The sequence below is a fragment of the Chelonia mydas genome, chromosome 9, assembly GCF_015237465.2.
Source record: "Chelonia mydas isolate rCheMyd1 chromosome 9, rCheMyd1.pri.v2, whole genome shotgun sequence".
In the NCBI taxonomy this organism is placed as follows: domain Eukaryota; kingdom Metazoa; phylum Chordata; order Testudines; family Cheloniidae; genus Chelonia; species Chelonia mydas.
In genome coordinates this window covers 40,824,247-40,840,712 of record NC_057855.1, presented here as the reverse complement: position 1 = coordinate 40,840,712, position 16,466 = coordinate 40,824,247, and the positions used below count along the sequence as shown (strand labels likewise).

Below are 16,466 nucleotides of genomic sequence, written 5' to 3'. Positions count from 1 at the left end.
CAGAGAGGTATTCCACAGCTGTTTCTCACAATAATAAATAATGAATTACCATTTTCAGAACTGTCCATCATTGGAACATTACTAAAATGTCAAGAGATCAGCAGACAGCACTATCAGAATATATGCCAGGTGAGTATTAAATCAAAAAACCCTATATTTGTACAGAAATTAAATCTATGGACACACCCCTAATAATGTTCTGGAAACAGAAAAGTTAGGAAGGTAATGCTACCAGAAAATAAAATGGTCTTCTGAACAAGATAATTGCTCTTGAGAGCTATCACCAAAACCTTCATGATCTTAATGTTTTTTACAAAACATACATTTTTGCATCATGACAGGTTTCAGAGTAGCAGCTGTGTTAATCTGTATTCGCAAAAAGAAGAGGAGTACTTGTGGCACCTTGGAGACTAACAAATTTATTTGAGCATAAGCTTTCGTGAGCTCACACACACCCAGCCCTCTGACCTGACCCCTGCACTCCCCACACACCCCAGCCTCCTGCCCTGACCCCTGCACCCCCCACAACCCCAGCCCTGACTCCTGCACCCCCCACATACCCAGCCCCCTCACGCCCCATGTCCTAACTCTTGCACCCTCCACATTCCCATCCCCACCCCTTGCACCAAATGGGAGCTTCCCAGGTAAGCACTCCACACCCAAACCTCCTGCCCCAACCCTGAGCCCCCTCCCTCATTCTAGCTCCTGGCTAGACCCTGCACCCCAACCCCCAGCCCTGTGCTCAGTGCACTCCCACCCTCAGCTCAGTGCAGAGAGAGAGGAAGAGAATGGGCTAGAACCAGGGAGAAGATAGGTACCCACTCTATGTGGGTAGGGCCGGGATCCCAGACCGGTAGTGGGCTAAGCGGGGCTGGCAGCCAGAACCCTGGCTGGCAGGAGCCGGTGGACTGAACCCCAGACCAGCAGCGGGTTGAGTGGCAGCAGGCTGAGCCGCTCAGCCCCTTGCCAGCCAGGGTCCCGGCCGCCGGCCCCGCTCAGCCTGCTGCCAGTCTAGGTGAACGGAACCCCAGGCTGGCAGCGGGCTGAGTGGGCCAGCAGCATAAGATCAGCATTTAAATTTAATTTTAAATGAAGCTCCTTAAATATTTTGAAACTCTTTTTTACTTTACATATGACAATAGTTTAGTTATAGAATATATAGACTTATAGAGAGACCTTCTAAAAACATTAAAATGTATTAATGGCACACGAAACCTTAAATTAAAGTGAATAAATGAAGACTTGGCACACCTCAAAGGTTGCCAACCCCTGATCTAGACCATCCCTGACAGGAATTTATCTACCTCGTTCTTAAAAATATCCAATGATGGAGACTTCACAACCTCCCTACACAATTTATTCCAGTGCTTAACCACTCTGACAGTTAGGAAGTTTTTTCTAATGTCCAACCTAAACAGCCCTTATTGCAATTTAAGGCTTCTTGTCCTATCCTCAGAGGTTAACACGAACAATTTACTCCCTCCTCCTTTTATGTACTTAAAAACTGTTATCATGTCCTCGCTCAGTCTTCTCTTCTCTAGACTAAACAAACCCGCAGACTAGAACGGGAGAATTACTTCCTGTGCCTTGCTTACAAAATTCCTGCTAATAGAAAAATATCAATCATCATTCTGGGATATACGAATGTTACAGAGTTAAATATGAGTCAGCAGTGTAAGTGTACTCCCTATGCCACTATCTAAATCACTGATGAAGACATTGAACAGAATCGGATCCAGAACTGAGCCCTGAGGGACCCCACTTAATATGCCATTCCAGCTTGACTGTGAACCACTGACCACTTCTCTCTGGGAAGAGTTTTCCAGCCAGTTATGCACCTACCTTATTGTAGCTTCATCTAGGTTGTATTTCCCTAGTTCAGCGGTTCTCAAACTAGGGCCGCCGCTTGTTCAGGGAAAGCCCCTGGTGAGCTGGACAGGTTTGTTTACCTGCCGCGTCCACAGGTTCGGCCGACTGCGGCTCCCACTGGCCGCGGTTTGCCGCTCCAGGCAAATGGGGGCTGCAGGAAGGGCAGCAGCACATCCCTTGGCCCACGCCACTTCCTGCAGCCCCCATTGGCCTGAAGCGACAAATCGTGGCCAGAGGGAGCCATGATTGGGCGAACCTGCAGACACGGCAGGTAAAAAAAACGGCCCGGCCAGCAGGGGCTTTCCCTGAACAAGCGGTGGCCCTAGTTTGTTAGGGCCACTGCCTTAGTTTGTTATAAGAAGGTCATGTGAGACAGTATCAAAAGCCTTACTAAATTCAAGATATACCACATATACCGCTTCCCCCCATCCACAAGGCTTGTTACCCTGTCAAAGAAAGCTATTAGATTGGTTTGACGTGTTTGTCAACAAGGGCTATAGCATGATTCAGGGATATGGTTACAGCACAGCTAGATCCATCTACACAGCAAGTCAAACCTGTGTTCAGGTTCTCCAACATGATTATTGTCGTAGTATAGGTGACCCTTAATGATCCATAATGAGGAAGCCTCTTCTCCCCTTCACCGCCTGTTTTTACTCAGAACAGCTTAAATGTAATGATATGGCAATAAATATATTAAGCAGTACACATTTGCTGCCAATTTTTAAAGAAAGCCAAATTGCTGAAGTCACTGGCTAAGCACCTGGAACCAGAGTTTGTTGAAGTGCTAAACCACCTTCTGACAATAGTAGCCTCTTCTGCAGTGCAGAGAGGGAGTATTTTTTTTCATTTCAGTTTATTCAACTACTTCAGTCCAGTGACTAGTTCATTCAAAATCAAGAAACTGAGTGGCAATTGAAAAAGCAGAAAAGCTTGTTTTCCTCTCCCAATCTATGAATAAAAACTAGGCGTGAGATGATGAGATTTACTAGTTCTAAAATCTTGAATGACATGGTGACCAAAAACAATCAGTTCAGTTCACTAACTACAGATAATACAGTACTTCCCTTGTTTAATGAATCAGTTAGTCTTAAATGCAAACCACGTTTTGATAAAATATTTTTCTTATGTATCCAGACCAATTAAGCTGGCTCTATTTACCTAATTAAAAAATCTGGTTTTGTGTATTTTTAATTGAATTTTAATTTCCATCCAAATAGAACTTGGAAAAAAATATTCATCTAGTAAATAAGATATAAGATTCACCATTTTCTAGCATAATAAAAAAGTAAAAATCCGAATACACATAAATCAAGCTATATATTTGCGTAAAAGAGTATAGACATAGCAAAAAGAAGCACCATATTTAGTGTAAAGACTATATTTAGTTGCAAATCAACATGTCAGTGGTTCCTGACCAATAAGAATCAACCTTTCTTTAGGAAAATAACTAAAAAGTACAAATGCAAAACACATTTAAAATTCATGATTTAAATGATTAAAATCATTGATCTCAATCAATCCACCCTATTGCCAGCCTGTCTAAGCATTCACCAAAGACCCCAAATTTTTGCTGGATGAACTCTGCTGCCCTCCCTATATTGGCAGCAAATCAATCAATGCTTCTCCCCCCCGCCCTCCGACCCCCAGCCAATAAATCAGTTCAAGCCAGGCCAAGTTGTCGTTACTGGGGATCACCTGGCCTCAATAACTCAGTTTATGCTGTTCCTCCCCAGCCCAAGCCTCCACGGAGCCCTGTGCGCAGACGGCAGATGATGTCAGCACTATAAACACACAGAGCCCTCCTCTGGAGTGGTTGTGTCCCCCACTCCTCCTGGGGCTCCCTATTCCTAGGAACAACCGCGGCAGCCACACTCCCTTCTGCCAGCAGAGGCAGTGACACCAGAGCTGTTTCTTTGCAGACTTAGGAAGACATTACTGCATTGGTTATACTTGATTTATGCTTCACAGCTTTCTTTTGCCCCCACGAAGGTTATAAATGGAATTTATTTTTAATTAAAGTGTATTTATATTCCACAGAAGTGGATGGTTCCTTCCCACCTGGGAAAGATTTCTACATTCCCTGGAAAGCTCAGTCCCTGGTTTTACATATTTATACTTCACGGACTCTAAAGGTGGACTCAAAAAGTACATTTTTATTGGTAATAACCAGACAGCACTGCTAGTACAAACCAAGTATTTATTTTCATTTTGACTTAAAAGTGCCTAACAAAATAACACCCATGCATAGCTCTAAGCTCCACTGACATCAATTTAAATGCACAATAATGAGGAGTTACAAAGCAACTCCTCCTACGACCCAACACATTGTATCCTTGCACAGCCATGCAGCTAAGGGTAGCCTAGAATTCCTCCTTACCTGTAAGGGGTTAAGAAGCTCAAATAACCTGGTTGGCACCTGACCAAAGGACCAATGGGGAAAGAAGATACTTTCAAATCGGGGGGGGGGGGGGGGGGAAGGCTTTGTTGTGTGTATTCTCTTGGGAAACAGAGAAGCATCAGGTTAGAAAACTCCTTCTCCTATAAACCATCCTAAAAGTCTCTCATATTATAAAAATTGTAAGTAAAAGCCAAGCAAGGCGTGTTAGATTATCTTTTGTTTTGCTTGTGAATTTTTCCTTTGCTGGAGGGAGGTTTATTCCTGTTTTTTGTAACTTTGAAACTAAGCCTAGAGGAAGTTCTGCTGTGGTTTTGAATCTTTTATTACCCTGTAAAGTTATTTTACATCCTGATTTTACAGAGATGATTTTTACCTTTTTTTTTTTTTTTTTTAAATAAAATCCTTCTTTTTAAGAACCTGACTGATTTCTCTATTGTCCTAAGACCCAGGGTTTGGGTCTGCGATCACTTTGTAACCAATTGGTTAGGATATTATTCTCAAGCCTGCCCAGGAAAGGGGATGTAAGGGCTTGGGGGCGTATTTTGGGGAAATAGGAACTCCAAGTGGTCCATTCCCTGATTCTTTGTTAAATCACTTGGTGGTGGCAGCATACCCTCCAAGGACAAAGAATTGGTGCCTTGGGGAAGTTTTAACCTAAGCTGGTAGAAATAAACTTAGGGGGTCTTTCATGCGGGTCCCCACATCTATACCCTAGAGTTCAGAGTGGGGAGAGAACCCTGACAATCCTAATCAACACTCAGCAGGCCCCACATGAATTAAACCTCCCAGCCCACTTTGTCCCCAAACAGAAAACCCACCCCCAAGGGCTTTAGCCCTTCTTGACAGCCCACTCAAATAGATGGGCTTTGCAGTGTGCTTGGAAGGCAAGCAGGCTTAGGTTATTTCAGACCAGGGGAGGGAAGGGAGATGCATTCCAAATGGGAGGTGCCCTCATGCTGTCAGCACCTTCTCTTTTAAACCAAGGCGGGGAGGGGGGACAGCACAAGAGTCCCTGCTGGTCTAATTGCACCAATATCATCATCTTCCTTTCATCTCTAATCTGGCAAATTTTGCTGGACATAAAGGTTCCAATCCCCTGAGCAGCTTTAGATAGCTGCCATTAAAAACAAAACAAAAAAAACTTCCCGAAATGAAGGAGACCCCCCCCTTCCACTTATTGCATCCCAATTCAAGCAAAATTAAATCCTAGGGCACATAACAGTTTTCCTGTAATGTTAAATCATGACCACTTAAACCCCAATATTTTGTAGCACCACATGGCTAGGAGCTGAAGCTTTATGCCACTGGAAAGAGGAGATTTCTAGCTTCCTAGTGTGACATAGCGTTTGTATCTACCCCAGATTAAGTATCTAAAGAAGACGTGTGCCAGGAGAGGAAAACACTCAAAATGAACCTAAGACTCAGGCCTGGTCTACACTACAATGTAAGTCACTTTGTATAGAACTATTTGTGCTCATGTCTACATTCAACTTTTTCTTTGGCTGACACAAGCACCTCACTACAGCGATGCAATAAAACCCCTCCTCAAATTGCATAGAGCCATGGTTGACCTACCGAGGTCAACAGTGTAAGTGAGGATACTTACTGCTGGGGAAATTCTGCGCCACTGTGCATGCACAGAATTTATGTCCCTCACAGATTTCTTTGTTTCCCCGCAGAAAGATGACTTTCTGATGGGGAAGCCACAACAGTCATGCAACCCTCCCCAGCAGTATGATTTGGGTGCCCAGGGCAGCCAGCAGAGAGGTAAATCACTGTGAGGCAGTAGGCAGGACTGGGGAAGACCCGGCTGGGGGCTCCTACCTTGCACCGGGCTCAGCTGCTAGTCCTTGATGGGGGAGGATGGGACTTCCTCTTCCCCTGCATGGCATCCGGATCCGGGTCAGACCAACCCCCAGATTTCTCCCCGAGCTGCAGGAAGCTCTTCAAACTCCCCCCACACCAGCTTCCAGCATCCATAGCTCCTCAGCTGCAGGGGGAGGGATCCCTCTATAACCCCGCCCAACTCCCATGCATCCAGAACCCCTCATACCCAGACCCTCCCACTAAGCTTCATGCCCCCACACTCAGAACCCCCCCCCAAAAAGCCCCACTCCCTCTGCACCTGAACCACGCCGACAAGCCACCCGCACCTGGATCCCAACCCCACTGAGACCCACTCCGCCAGCATCAGGACCCCCAACTAGGCCCCCCACATCCAGACCCTCCCGCTGAGCCCCAATCACCTTCACCTGGACCCCGCTGCAGAATCCCATTACCATTGCACCCAGAAGCCCCCAACAAGCCCCTGTGGATCCAAATCTCCCCCCTCCCCCCAATCTGGATCCTCCACTGAGCTGCCCACACCCAGATAGCCTCCACATCTATTTGACAAATAAAATTTGTAGAATTTTAAAATATTCTGCGCATAATTTTTACTTTTTTTTTTTCCACAGAATACTCTCAGGAGTAGATACTATATAACTTGTGTTGACCCTAAAGGTCCTCCAGCAGCTGTCCCACAATGCCCCATTCCTTGTGACAGTGATCGCTCTGGACTGGTCGCAAAACTTTAAACTTCACTGCCCCGAGGTCACAGAGAACAGATGTAGTCCCTGCCCCCCATCCCCCTGCATGTTTTTGAAATGCCTTTTCCTAATCACTCCTCAGCGAGTACACCTAGCAGCTCACCCTTGTTGCGTGCAACTGCCTAACAGTGACAAGCGCCTGCCTGGAGTAAACAGGAAGTACTGGATCTCCTGGGCCTGTGTAGAGAAAGGATTGTGCAAGCACAGCTACGGACCAGCCACAGAAATGTGAACATCTACAACTAGATTGCATGGGAGATGCAGGCAAAGGGGTACAACAGGGATCAGTAGCAGTGCCGCGTCACAGCAAAGAAACTTCGCCAGGCATACAACAAGGCCGAGGAGGCCAACAACAGATTTCATGCTATGAAGCAGACCTGCCGCTTCTACAAGGAACTGCATGCCATACAGAGGTAGAGCCGACAAACAGAGGTAGAGCCGACATCTGCCTTTTAGTCCCCTATTGGATTAGGCAGGAGGGCAGGGGAAATAGAAGGAAGAGGACTAGGGAGGACATGTTCTGCAAGATTCTCAAGCCACTGCTGCACTGGACCGTGACCAAAGGGCTTGGAAGGCCAATGTGTCTGACAACATGGAAAAAGGGAGGACAAGAAAAAGGCCCAGAAGTCTCAGCAGGTCAAGAAGAGGGAAATGCATCAGGACATGGGTCTTCTGAGGCAGCAAATCCAAATGCTGCAGACTCAGGTTGACCTACAGGCTTAAATAATCCGAGTTTTCACCCTTTGCAGGCTTTAGAGAACACCATGGTCGCTGCTCCCTACACTCCTCTAACATACCACGTGGTATCTCAGTGCACATCATTACCCCTCCACTCTATGCTAGGGAACAGCAAGAAAAAACACAGTTTACATACACTGACCTGTGAGAAGCACGGTTGGCGTATGCGTACAATGGACTATAAGCATAGTTGGCGTATGTATACTCAAATATACTAATGTTTATTTCCTTTCTAATTTTATATTTTCACCCACTAAATTATGTTAAAAATTTGTATAACATTGCCTGGGGGTTTGCACACTGGTTTTCCATACTGTTTTTTCCCCACTCAATAAAGTTCTATTTTTGGAGAATCAAATTATCTTTATTACTTCACAACCAATACTGCAATAATGCATAGCGGTAGTCAAAGCAAACAGTACTTGTAAACATATAGCAAGCACCACATAATGCATAGCTTCAGGAAAACACCTAGTCACATTTACAAACCCGTACAACAAGCATTACACAGTTCTTAGCAGCACCCATAAAACACCAGCACAGAACACTATCGTAGCTGACCACTGAGGTGCTCTTTCCAACCTTCTTCAACCACACAACTCCAAGTTGGGCTCTTGTAACAGTCCTTGTGTCTGGCTGTTCAAAGTCAGGAATCAGCTGCTCTATCTCCACCCTGGTGGCAGCTTTCCCCCTCCATAATACCTATGAGGCAACAAGACACAAGAAGCAGTGTAACTGGTCTACAAACCCCACACTGAGCAGTGGCAGAAGGGAGAGGAGAGCCTCTTCTGCTTACAGGCAAGCACCCTGACCCCACCCTCATGCAGCTGCCACAACTGACTATCATGGAGGCTGGCACTCACAACTGCAACCAATATAGGTCTGCTAGAAAAGGAGGGAGCTCAAAGAAGGTAGGAAGGCATAAAGGCCTGGGATAGCAAAGGGAACCGCAGCCAACGGGAGCGGTGGGGGCAGTGCCTGCAGGTGGAAGCAGCGTGCAGAGCTGCCTGGCCACACCTCTGCCTAGCAGCTGAGCAAGGGGGATGTTGCTGCTTTGGGAAGCCCCCAGGTAAGCACTGCCCAGAGCCCGCCTCACTCTATCCCAACCCCCTCCCACACCCAAATTCTGCTGATGGGGTGGGAGGAAGGTGCGTAGCCAGGTAGGGAAACTGCTGGCCTGCCAACCCCTCCCCCCAGCAGCTGCAGGGGTCCCGGGCTGCACGATGCCACTCCCCTGACCCCCAAGCACCCAGGCTTCCCTCCCCAGATACCCCCCTCCCCAAGTTTTAGTCAAGGGTAAATAGTAAAAGTCATGGACAGGTCACAGGCTGTGAATTTTTCTTTACTGCCCATGACCTGTCCATGACTTTTACTAAAAATACCAGTGACTAAAACGTAGCCTTAATTACTCAAAGTTTTATATTAATAAGCAATCTATTTGTCATAAAACATTTCCTGAATCTTTTTTGTTATCTCTATTGTTACAGACATACTTGCTGACAGATATTTGAAATAAATTACCAAAATAATTGAAATTGGCATGATTACATTGTGTTGTTTTGACAAATAAAATATGCAGAATTTTAAAATATTGTGCACAGCATTTTTAATTTTTTGGAACAGAATTCCTCAAGGAATAAAATGCCAATCCCTTCTCCACTGTCAGTGCAGCTCTCATTTTGGTGTCCCTGCCCTGGAGGGCTGGGGCAAGCCCAGCACACAGATCTAGGAATGTGGCTTTTTACATCTGAAAGTTCTGCAGCCATTGCTCGTTGACCCAAACCTACATTATGATACAATCCCACCAATCAGTGCTCATTTCTCAGGCCCAAAAGTAGCACTCCGCCATCTGCAGCTCCAAGACCACCACCAACAACCTTGACTTGTTTTTCGCTGTCCCTCAGTAAACTGACCCCCAAAGACATTCTAGGGGGGTTGTGGAATCCCCATCACTGGAGATTTTTAAGGGCAGGTTAAACACACGCCTGTCAGGAATAGTCTAGATAATACTTAGTTCTGCCATGAGTGCAGGGGACTGGAATAGATGACCTCTCAAGGTCCCTTCCAGCACAGGCGCCAGCTTCTAATTTTTCCCAGTGGTGCTCAATCCCCACTCAGCCCCAGGCCCGCTCCCACTCCACCCATTCCCCCAAGTCCCCACCCTGCCTCTTCCCACCCCTGCTCCACTCCCTCCCCCTAACACACCCCGTCCCCACTCCCCCCTCTTCCTCCCTCCCAGTGCCTCCCCCACGCCACAGCGGGTGGGAGGCACTGGGAGGGAGGGGGAGGAGTTGATTGGCAGGGCCATCAGCAGGCAGGAGTCGGTGGGGGGGGGGGAGGAAGGGGAGGTTGGCTGCTGGTGGGTGCTAAGCACCAGTTAATTTTTTTCCATGGGTGCTCCAGCCATGCACAAGCACTCAGGATAAGCATGCACAGTGCCGGTGCAAGTAGTCAAGTATGCACATGCCCGAGTGATTTACAAACTTCAGCAGATGTATGCTGACATAATGTGAGCTGACCAAAGTTTGTAGTGTAGATATGGCCACAGGAATAGCCCTGATTCAGCAGTCAGGGTACCTGACCCAGTGCCAACCCCTAAACACAGACCAAGGCAGGTTAGGATTTGCACTAATTGAGATAGTGTTATCCTTTCTTGAAGCTGTCTACGCATAGAGATATGCACTAATACAGGGGGTCCCTTGTATACACTGGGGTTGCGCTCTTGGAAAGGGCGATGGATACTGAAACGAGATATACCAGGGAATTTTTCCCCATAAGAAATAATGGAATAAGGGGGGGATGCATTCACAACTTCACCACACCCACCTATGACAATGTTCTTTTCGCCTAAACAGAGTAGCATTTTACAATGACAGGTTCTACAGTACACATTTTACACATAAAACACTGAAGAAAATAATGCAGAACCCTACTAATGCCGTTCAAACACATAGAACATTTTATTATAGTAATACAATACAGTAATACAGTATAAAACAGTATCAATTACACTAAACTTAGGTAGGGTAGCTAAGTTTTCTTGGGCTGGCTTTTCCGTGGCTGGCTTTTGGTTGCAGAAGTCTTAAAAAAGGATTTTATTGACATTTGCTCTCCTGCATGAATCTTTGAACGATAGATCTCCCTGTAGCAAGCCACTGCATCATTGAGAGCCCTTCAGACTTTGGCAGACCGTTCACGAAAAGGATCACTGCTCTATATGATTTCCATCATCTCATCGAGCAATCCAAAGAAACGGGAGAATTTCTTTGTTGTCAGACTCCTGGCTTCCTGCCCTATGTCATCATCATTCTTGCTTTTTTCGGATATCCATTACTGGTCCAGCTCAATCAGTTCCACATTTGCTCAGCATGAGACTCCAACAACTCCTGTACACCCTCCTCCTCCACCTTCTCGAAGCCGACATTCTTTGCCAACTTGACAATTTCTTGCTCGAGAGCAGGAATGACATCAAATCCCACAAAGCTGTGGACAGCATCTGGCCATGCACAGCGCCAAATGCCATATATACATTGTGAAGTGACCTCTTCCCATGACGCGGCAATGTTTTGCATGACATTCAAGATGTTGTAGGACTTCCAAAACTCCTTTACACTGGGCTTTCCTTCACCAGCTGTCTCCTTAATCAGCATGGAGAACGTTCTCCGTAGGTAATAAGCCTTGACCGAGGCCGGTGGACGCAAGTACAGTACTGTACTATACAAGAGGGGAACATGTTCTAATTTATATCAGTCCCGATCCGTGCAAACGACAGATATGCAAATCAGGACCAACATAAATCGGAACATGTTCCCCTATTGATGAGCGATGGATATCAGAAACAACGGATAAGTGAGAGATGTATACCAGGGACCCCCTGTATATCTACACTGACTGCTGGATGAGGTTATTCTCAGGTGTAGACAAAGCACACATCTGCACAACTTTCTGTATGACATTAATTAACTAAAGGCTTAAAATCAAGCAGAGTTATAGCAAAGAGAACAGGATGAAGAGTGTTAACTGCCTTTTCATCTAAGCTCCTGAGAGAAATCAAATGCAAGGGAAATGTTAACTTTAACTACTATTATAAAAAGGAAGGATTTGATCTCCCAGATTCGAGGCAAGATTGGGCAATTTACCTTTTCCCCAACGGGGAGTATGTCAGCTGTACTGATGGAGCTAAAGAACTGAAAAACAAATGTGCTTGTTTTAGAAAACTACTGAGAAGGCTCTAGGCCTGAATGGAAATAGATCATAAGTTCTACAAAAGCTGTTCAAGCTAGAGTGCAACTGACTAGAAACTCTTTCTCCTGAAAAAAAACCCAAGCTCTCACTCTTTACATCAATAGAAAAAATCTTCCAGTACCAAGACGAGGAAAAAGAATTTTAAACACCACAAATTTCTCTTGAGCAATGAGCCTTATGTCTACCCCAATGTAGACACATGTTCTTTTACAATTTACTGAGTTCTGTTGTTGATATGGCTTCAAATACCTTTAAACTTTCAATAAATATAAAACATCTCGTTTACTTACATGCATATACAGTAGAACTGCCTTAACTAGTCACACAGAGTAGAAATAAACTTGTCAATTAAATGACCATCTCAACTGTCAAATCCTTACACTTTGTGCCAGGAGGCTGACATTTATTTCATCTGTTACATAAAAATAAGCATTGTACAAACCATTAAAACAGTTCTGAATAGTACATTGTTTCACTTGTTTAATCGCAGGGATGTAGCATTTAGTAAAAGCCTGCACCAATTTAACTATATGTCAACAAACACCAATTTGCACCTGTTAGTTAATGTAAATAAGTGTGCAAACATCACCAGGTGCAACATCTATATAGTGCTTAGTCAGTGAAATCAACTATGCTGAATTTATTCCCCAGCAACTGCTCTGATTAAATGGGTGTGCCATTAACGGTTTTCAGAAAAAGATACAATTTGCACCCCCTCTCCTACATACTCTATCTTAGAATTGAAAGAGAGAGAGGAATACGTCCTTTTGAGGGAAGTTGTGCATAAGTAATTCAACAATTTTAACTGCAGATACGTGTTTGTTTTGTTTTGCAGGCATCTAAGAGTAGATACATACCAGCCAGTCACAAATACATTGCAGTCTGAGAGAGTTCTATAGGAAATAAAACAAATAGTTGGGGAGGATAACCTTGTGGCTAAAACTGAGTGCTGTCAGGAGTTCTGGGTTCTATCGCTAGTTATGTTACAGAGTACCTATGCGACCATGATCCTTACAATAATTTATGGGTTTATTTTCAGAGGTTCTGCGGTTGCAATACTCCCACTGACTTTAATGGAAACATCAGTCATTCACCACTTCAGAAATTCACATCCTTATCCATCTCTTTATCTATAAAATGGGGATAATATTTAGCTACCATCCAGAGGTGATGTTAGGCTTAGGCAATACATAGCCTCAAAGCTGTCCAAGATGTGATTTCTAAGATAATGATTTTATTTAAGTCCCATACTATACCCTTCTTCCAGATTTAAAACTACTACACTTATTTATGGTTTAAACTAAAGCTTTAATATGTAAGAATACAGTTCCTTTCATCCAGGGATCTCTAAACACATTCATTATCTATGTGCTCATCCAAACATCCCTGTAAGGGAACTTAGGAGAATGCTTTACTCCATACTTAAATGCAACCAGCTCTGCAGTAGCTACTTAATGTACAGTAGCCCTACACAGAAATTTAAGACAAGAAATGAAGAAAAATACTCTATTCAACTGAAACTGCAGGGGAGATGCAGGTAGGTAGAATTAAATTACCTTGGAGAAATCTGAACTCAAGAAACACCCCTGCTTTTACAACTATATTACAAAAAGTAATATGTGAATTTTAATGGAAACAAAGGCTCAGAACTTGTGTTTTAGGTCTCATACAACAGTCCAGTGCCCCTTAGCAATATACCAAGGCACTGATTCAGTACTGACAGAGTGAAGAGTCCCACCTGCTGAACTGCCAAACAGTTTCCATGATACTTAGGGCATGGCTACACTTGCAGCTGTAGAGCACTGTGAGTTAAACCAGCCCTCGGAAAGCGCAGTAGGGAAAGTGCTGCAGTGTGTTCACACAGTCAGCTGCAAGCGCACTGGCGTGGCCACATTTGCAGCGGCACTGGGAGCTGTGCATTATGGGCAGCTATTCCACAGAGCACCTCTTCCCATTTTGGTGCTGTGGCTTGTGGGAAAGGGTCAGGGGGGTGTGGGGCATTCTGGGTCTTGTTCCAACCCCCCGTGATGCATCGCTTCGCATCCCAGCAATCCCTGTGCTTCTATCCACATTTGGCACCATCTTTCAATGTTTTTTGTACCCTGCGCTCTGTCTTCCCTTTAGATCTGCCGGAATGGAGCCCGAAGTGCTGAAGAATATGCTGATGGGTCTCGCCAGCATGTTGCGTTTGGCAGTTGAGTTACTCCTTAAGCTACAAACTGACAGTGAGGAGTCCGACGATGATGTCAACTCGCGTAATGCATCCGACACAAGACTGCTTGTGGCATTCACGGACATGCTCACCACCATGAAATGCCGCTTTTAGGCTCGGAAAACAAGCACTGAGTGGTGGGATCACATTGTCATGTAAGTCTGGGATGACGAGCAGTGGCTGCAGAACTTTCAGATGAGAAAAGCCACTTTCATGGGACTAAAAAGAAAAGGAGTACTTGTGGCACCTTAGAGACTAACCAATTTATTTGAGCATAAGCTTTCGTGAGCTACAGCTCACTTCATCCGATGAAGTGAGCTGTAGCTCACGAAAGCTTATGCTCAAATAAATTGGTTAGTCTCTAAGGTGCCACAAGTACTCCTTTTCTTTTTGCGAATACAGACTAACACGGCTGTTATTCTGAAACCTTTCATGGGACTGTGTAATGAGCTCACCCCAGCCCTGCAGGGCAAGGACATGAGATTGAGAGTTGCCCTGCCAGTGGAGAAGCAGGTGGCTATTGCAATCTGAAAGCTGGCTACTCAAGACAACTACTGATCAGTCGCTATCCAGTTTGGAGTGGGAAAGTCTACCGTTGGAATAGTGTTGATACAAGTTTCCAGGGCCATTAATTGCATCCTGCTCAGAACCACCATGACTCTGGGCAACGTGCATGACATTGTGGCTGGCTTTGCACAAATGGGTTTCCCTAACTGTGGAGGGGCGATAGATGGGACGCATATTCTGGCACCAGCCCACCTAGCCTCCAAGCACGTTAATCGGAAGGGGTATTTCTCTATGGTTGCTCCAGGCACTTGTGGATCACCGTGGGCATTTCATTGACATTAACGCAGGCTGGCCCGGAAAGGTGCATGATGCATGCACCTTTTGAACCACTGGTCTGTTCAGGAAACTGTAAGCTGGGACTTTCTTTCCAGACCAGAAGATCACCGTAGGGGAAGTTCAAATGACCATTGTGTTCCTTGGAGACCCTGCTTACCCATCCATGTCGTGGCTCATGAAACCCTGAATAGGGAGCCTTGACAGCAGCCAGGAGTGGTTCAACAACAGGCTGAGTCAGTGCAGAATGAGTGCTACAGTGGCACAACTGCATCCCTGCATCTGTGCTGCTGCAGGACTGTATGTGTAGCTTGTTATCTACCCATTTTCTATGTAGAGAGATTTCTGCTGTTATGAACTTATGACGATAGAAGTTTAAAGGGCCCCTGGCACTGTCCATATGGGAAGTTGGACCTGGCTGATGACAACATCCCCATGGTTATATCCGCGTGTTGTACCCTCCATAACATTTGTGAAGGGAAGGGTGAAAGATTCATTCAGACATGGAACTCGGAGGTTCAACACCTGGAGGCTGAATTTGAACAGCCAGAGGGTAGGGCTATTAGAAGGGCCCAGCACGGGACTGCAAGGATTAGGAATGCATTTGATGGAACAATTTGAGGCTGAAAGCCACCAGTAATGTTTGGTGCCCTTCATGGGAGTGAGGAGCGGCGGTTCCAATGTTAGTAGGAATCTGTGTTTGCTACACTGACTTGCAGTGCCTGTTGCTTTCCTGGGCTATGGTATCTTTTACTTAATGCAATAATAAAGAATGTTTTCAAAGCCAAAAAATCCATTTATTGGAAAGAAACATAACTGCTTGGGAACAGAAAGGGCAAGGGGGTGGGGTGGGAGACGGTTCAGTCACAGATTTGCGCATGTCTTGTTCTCATACTCAGCCTTCCTGTCTGGAGTGCTGTGCAATGAGTGCTGCACTTCAGGCTGGCTAAAATGCATGGTGATAGGGGTTCAGTGCAGTGGGTAAGGGTCGTAGTTTGCAGGGCTGGGTGATGAAGCTACAGGTGTTGGAGGCAATAAGAACCTGGATGTGGGGGAAAGTGGGCTGGAGGTGACATGGGGGCACAAAGGAAAGAGTTTTGGGACAAGGGCTGCATGGGGGGGGGGGGAGGACGCGGTAGTGCTCTGCCTGCATTGCTACGAGTGCCTGTATCGAGTCCGCTTGGCGCTCCATAATGCTTAGCAGCCGCTCCATGCTTTCGTGCCGGCGATCTGCATTCTGCTGGCGGACCCTCCTTTCATTCTCCTGCCACTCCTGCACTTTTTGATTTTCATTAAGGGACTACTGCGTTACTTCATGCAGCATGCCGTCTTTGCTTCTACGTGGCCTCTTCCTAATTCTTTGGAGTCTTTCAGCCGGTAATAACAAGGATGGCCGAGATCTAAAGGTTGCATCTGTAAACCCAAAATGCAACACTTAACAGACGCAGCATTGTTCACACCAGACAGAGCAATGATTCGCCCATACCCAAAGACAAGCACAGTCTACCCAAAAGCAGAATCTGTCTGTCCCAAAGCGAGCCCACATAACCCACAGGAGCTCCAAATGGTGAGT

At 45.6% G+C, this 16,466-nt stretch overlaps 1 protein-coding gene across 5 annotated transcripts in view; it reads right to left on the bottom strand.

Annotated features, from left to right (window-relative positions):
• NMNAT3 (nicotinamide nucleotide adenylyltransferase 3) overlaps nucleotides 1–16,466 on the bottom strand; it is a 79,156-nt gene that overhangs the window by 46,429 nt on the left and 16,261 nt on the right. Inside the window, exon 1 of one of the 5 annotated variants that reach the window (XM_043522332.1) lies at nucleotides 2,666–2,689. The exons of the other annotated variants lie outside the window; for them this stretch is intronic. The gene's annotated coding sequence lies outside the window, so the exon portion shown is untranslated. Of the gene's footprint in view, nucleotides 1–2,665; nucleotides 2,690–16,466 lie in introns of those variants that run through there. 5 annotated transcript variants of the gene reach the window in all.